The sequence below is a fragment of the Triticum urartu genome, chromosome 5 (genome assembly GCF_003073215.2).
Source record: "Triticum urartu cultivar G1812 chromosome 5, Tu2.1, whole genome shotgun sequence".
Lineage (NCBI taxonomy): Eukaryota > Viridiplantae > Streptophyta > Magnoliopsida > Poales > Poaceae > Triticum > Triticum urartu.
This window is the reverse complement of record NC_053026.1, coordinates 257,950,299-257,956,298: the sequence shown is the minus strand read 5'-3', so window position 1 is coordinate 257,956,298 and position 6,000 is coordinate 257,950,299.

Below are 6,000 nucleotides of genomic sequence, written 5' to 3'. Positions count from 1 at the left end.
ATGTTGCAGTGGCTGTTTGTTGCCGGAGGGAAAGCAGATCCGAGGAGGCGAAGGACGGTGTAGGGGGAACAGCACCAGTGTGGTGGACGGTGGCGACGTTGGAGCGGCAGCGGTGAGGCGCAGTATAGTGTGGTTGAACTGGCTCGTGTACGGACAACTCGGCCTCGGCTTCAACTACTAGTCATGGAGGGCGTTGCCATTGAAGTTGTGGTGGATGACGACGTCGGGGTATCGGCTCCAGCGTGATGGAGGAGGGCGGTGGTTGATGGGTGGGATGGGGTGGCGGATGAAGGACGCCGGGGTTTCGCGGCTGGTGGAGAGGTAGTTTTGGCGCCCATGGAGTGCGAATGCGGAATCGTATGTGGGGACGGGGCGGGGGAAGCTAAGGGAGAACCATGTTTCGGTCTGGGACACGCTTGTTATTTGGTTTTTTTTGAACAGATGGGACGTGCTTGTTTGAAATTTGGGGAAAGTACAAACTTTGCTCCCCTCTTAAATTTCGGACCTACTGTGGGTCGGGAGTAGGATGGTAATCCCAGGTGTCCCAAATAGCGGGCGAGAGCGATTTCGGCCGCGCGCATGTGTGCTTAGGCGGCCATTGTGTATGGATTTTTTTAGGAGGCGGTTGCATGGCGTCTAGATGAAGCTACAAACCTACCCCGGTTTGGACCTTTGGACGTCGGGCCGGTAGGTTTCACGGGTCGAAGTTAGAGAAGTAATTTCCTTCTACCATACATTGGTATCACACGGTTTCGGGCGAGTAGAGGTTGTTTTGGCGCTTCGTTTGAAATTTTGAAACAGAAGCATTCACGTTTAGAGTACTCTTGAACTTTGAGGATTGACCTAAATAGACAACGTTAAATTTGATCTTGTATGTTTGAAAACCTCACTAAATTATGCGCTTCTTTTTGAAATTTTGACACTTGAAAATCCCATAACTATGATTAATTTGGAATGGAGGAGGTAAATTTGAATCTATTTTGTACACGACTATATATGCTATTATGTACAAAAGCAGAGCAAAGATTGGTGCCCCCATAATTTAGTTATGATTTACAAATGCCATGATATCGAATTCAAATAATTGAATGGACTTCATGTTGAATTCGAATTTTTTAAACCACCTTAAGTTGAATTCAAATGTATGCTAGTTCATAGCTAGCTATTTATAATGTTCATTGTGTAACTTTCGTATGTATAATGTGCTTTACACACACAACATGAACTATACTCACGTTTATATTCGATTGCTAAAGTGATGCATTTTCTAGAGTTCAAAATACTAACTATGTGGATCAATTATGTCGAATAATAACATAGACATGCTCAAATTCGATAGAATCTAGATGTCTGATGGATCAATGGTCGTTCCTTACGCGAGTTGCAAATATCATGATCCCATCCTAATATTTGGATACCATTTATATTTTGAATCAATGTGTACATCAGTCTTTTACGTGTAGTTTCACTCTCCATCGGTGGTCTCTCACACATGCTCAGACACTCTCTCCCGAGGTGTCTTTCTCGCAGACATGCTCTCGATATAACCCTCCCCCCTCTCATAACCATTCACGACTATTTTCACTAACCTTTATCACAAGCACTCTTCCTCTCACAAGCATACACACGCACAATCCCCATCGACCCTTTCTATATACATAGACCTGCCTATGTGTCTCCCGTACGCACATCATCTTTAGGCCTGTCTCTCACGCATTGTCTCACACCTCTCTTCCTAATTGACGAGTATGATTCTAGCAGAGCATTCTATAGGATGCCCCTTAAAGTTAGGTTGGATGAATAGTAATATCAGAGATAAGGGGTTACCTTAGTCCGAGGACCTAGGTTTACAAATCCTAGCAGGCTTTGCCAGTGAACACAGAGTCCTTCACGATTCTGCTATCTTTGTCTTGTATGACTAGTCATCCATGGATCTCCCTAAATGCATCACGGCCCGACCAATGTGGCGCATGACAGAACCGAACCAAGGGCCTCACCTCGGCCCACCGGACCTCATGCGGTGACACACCCTCTGCCCCCAGGTCTCATTATCTTCTCACAACCACACATACTAACATATACACCACACACACAAAAATCTCCTCGTGCCTCTATCCCCTCCCCCCTTGCATATACACACACAAGGGCATCTCTCGCCATGACATCTTATTCATCTCTCTCTCTAGACCTCTCTCATTTCTCGTGCTATCTCTCCCATGCCCCCCCCCCGCCGGCCCCTCTATCCATGCCTCCCTCGAATACGAAATACACGCACATACCTCTCTAGGCCCTGCCAAATACATCAACTACACATTCACACATGTTACATCACGTACCCCATTGATCTAAAAAGCCCTCTCTTCATGTTTATTTCGCATACAACACTCTTTTGAATAAAGTGTGGCCAAAACATTATTTTAGAATTTCTACATATATACAACATTACAAAGTTATGTGGACGAGTATGAACGTTAATTTGCATTGCATGGTGCCCACAATGATATTTGTTCCGCACTGCGAATTTTTATATTTTTATGCTATATATAAAGTTAGTCATGATAAAGAGAAATGAAGAGCATCTCTCTCTCCCCCATCGCATACACCCCCTCTACGCCCTTTCACGTACGCACACAAACTATCTCCAGGTCCTCTAAAAGTATGTCCCAGCACATTCACGCATGTTTCATCTTTCTCTCGCGATATACACAGTGAAGATCATTGTATTTGAAGCAAAAGCGCGATACGTACATTGGACTTCAGAATCCACTCATTACGGTCACCATTTACAGTTTGGGGTTATTATACAGTCATGGGCTCACCGTACAGCTCTGTATTTGGTCAAGACACGACTAGTTGACCAGTTAAACGCTCCATGTGGCACCTCCAGTTAAACGCTCCACGGGCCCACCTGTCGGCCTGTATCTACTCTAAACTCATAAAAAACAGAGTTGGTGATGATGGTGTGCCTGCCATCCTGCAATATAGGGCGTCTGATTTATATCTGACGGATAGGAAGGAAACTATGGCAATTTTGCAAAAAGGTACCCACACACCTCTCCACATTTGCAAATAAGGCCCAGCTTGGTAGTTTCCACCGCCTGTCCAGGGTTGAGCCCTGGGATTTGACGGCGGACTTGAAAAGCCACCTACAGACGCTTTACGCCCAATCATTCCGGGTAACGCTTGCATCCTCTGTCTTACCGCGGCTGCTGGCACAGAGTTAGGGGAAAGCCGTATGCTTTGGAAGAAGCTTGTACAGTTTGGGAAGGGGTTTTTTGAGAGAAAAGAAGAATCTACTTCAACCGATATGCCCTTAGGCACGGCCTTCAGAGAAGTTTCTTTTGAAGTGGAAACCTCAAGGCCAAATATGGCCCGTAATAATTCAGCTTCCGCGATATAAGATGATTCGCTCGGTAGCTACGCCACCCACGGAATTTAAAGAGCCTAAAGGAGCGTGGGTCATATATTCTGCTGAGCGTCGTTCTTGCCAAGGTTGTATGTCTTTTTTCAACCTACTCAAGTCCAAACCGTTGGGGCCCCTTAGAGGTTCTAACCATGGAGCATCCCTCATTCATCCTTTTCTCTCACAAGATAAACTACTCATACAAATGCATCTTGATGTTACGTGCAACGCACGGGCATCTTGCTAGTAAGAATGAAAAAAAAGACAAAAAATATTGGACGGTGGTTCAAAGTCATGACCGCGGGCATAGCACACAAGGTCGACTTGTATTGGTATGTTGAGCCGACTGTTTTAACACACATCAGCTGGTGTGGTGATTATACACACATGCACACATGCACACAAACTGCATGCACGCAACACTCACACAAACACATGCAGTCATGCATGCACGAAACAAACACATGTACACATGCAGCCACGCACGCATGCAACACTCACACGCACACACGCACGCATGCATGCACACACCACACGACCAACACACACGCTCACGCTCAAGTGCTCAACCTACACATGCATGCACACACATTAGGCCCTAAAAGACACATACACAACCAGGTGGTTCCCGCACACGGGTTAGAGTCTTGTCGCGCCTGCGTAAATTTGTGTTTATCTGACCTTTTTCCTATGCGAACTGACAGGTGGTGTAGCGACCCGACCCAAATGGATCAAGTCTCTGTGGTTAAGTGTCATCCCTGGATTGGTATGCTGACACACACAGTACTCGAGGATTTATAACAAAGGTAAATCACATGTATAAAGCAACGTAAATACCATTACCTCAATCCATATAGCGGAAGTAACAACAAGGTTGTGGATTCCCATCAACACCAACGGCAAAGTTGAGTGTAGAAATTGTAACCCTAATGTATCACTTAATCATTGTAAGATTCCTGCAACATGAGACATTGAAGCCATGTAGGTCAGTACATTGAATGTACTGGCAATTTCACACTGTAGAGCAATGCTGAATAATGGCTATCATGTCACATCCCAAGTTCTGGTATGACCTAGGCTAGCCTTCTTGTGAGCATCATGTTTAAATTTCATTTAAATTTGAAATGGGGATTTATGAAACCCTCAGAAATCATTTCTGGAAATAACCCAGATAAAAATTGCTCCAAAAAGGTCCAAGAAAATGTTCATGTTGCTCTCTGAAAATATTGGTCAGAGGTAAAATTCAAACCAATATTTTTAGGAGCTCATAAATATTTATTTTGGCCATTTGGAATTAATGCAATAATTATTTGCATTGGATATATATATATGTTATATTTATTTATATATGTCCAATAATTCCGATTTTTATGTGAGGGGCTCTGGAATATTTCAACTAGCTCCTACCATAAATTTCAGAAGAAAATAAATTGATTTAGTGTCTTACTAAATCAGAAAACAAATTACAGAGATAAAAAAACAAAAATAGAGAGAACCTTACCGGGGCTAACCTGCGGCCTGGCACTGTGCCGGCCCAGCTGTGCTGGCCCAGCCCACTGGCCACCGCACCGTCCTCCACCTCACGCCAGTAGGCGAGGCGTGTGCCCGGTGCGCGCACACCGCCGTGCCGCCATGCCACCTGCCTGGCTGGCTTCCCCCTCGTTCCCCTGGATGCTCTGCGCGACGCCACACACCGCCCCGCACCTGTCTCGCTCTCTCTCGCTCTCCCTCCTCCCCTGGATCTATCCCTCTCCTCGGACCGAACGCGCCCGTCGCCGCCGCTCGCCGTTACCGCTCCAACCGCCACGGCCTCGCCCCTTCGACGTGCCCAAGAGCTCCCCGCCGTCTTCCTCGTCCTCGAAGCCAAGCCACGCGCCTCGGGAGGCCCTGGAGCGCCGCCATCGCCATCGTCTTCGTCACCGGCTGCCTGAGATTGCCGACGACGCTCCGGCCGCACCAGTGCTTCCCCGAGCTCGCTAACGCCTCCGCTGCATCCGCCGTGAGCTCTACTTCGTTTCCCCCTCATCCCCGTGCTCGTTTGCCCCGTCTAGCTAGCTCAACCACCACGCCCGCGAGCACCTCGCCGCCGTCCATGTCGCCGTCATCGTTCTGGCCCGCTTCCGCCCAAACCAAGCGCGTCACCGTGCTCCTGGTGACGCCAGGAGGCCGTCGAGGCACTCTGCAGCCCCTGTCGTGCCCCCTAGCTCGATCCCGCCCGAACCCACGCGCCGGCCGCCGCCCTGAGCTTTGCTCCGGTGAGCTGCGGCCACCCTAGCTCCTCCTACCTTCTCCACTGGATGCGCGAGAGCCCGGGTTATGCCCCGGTGCCCTTAGTCGCTGTCCCTGTGGCCTGTAACGCGGACGCCGCCGCGTCCAAAGGTCGCCGGCGTTAACCTCGTCGGCCCGACGTGCGGGCCTGACCTGCCAGGTGATTAGCTTAAGCTAATCAACACTTAGTTAACCTTGAGACACTGACAGTGGGCCCCAGTGCCACTAATTGTAGTTAGATTAGTAAAAAACATGTTAACTGACTGAGTCACTAACGTGTGGACCCCACACGTCAGGTTTGACCTGGTCAGCCGCGGTTGACTCGCTGA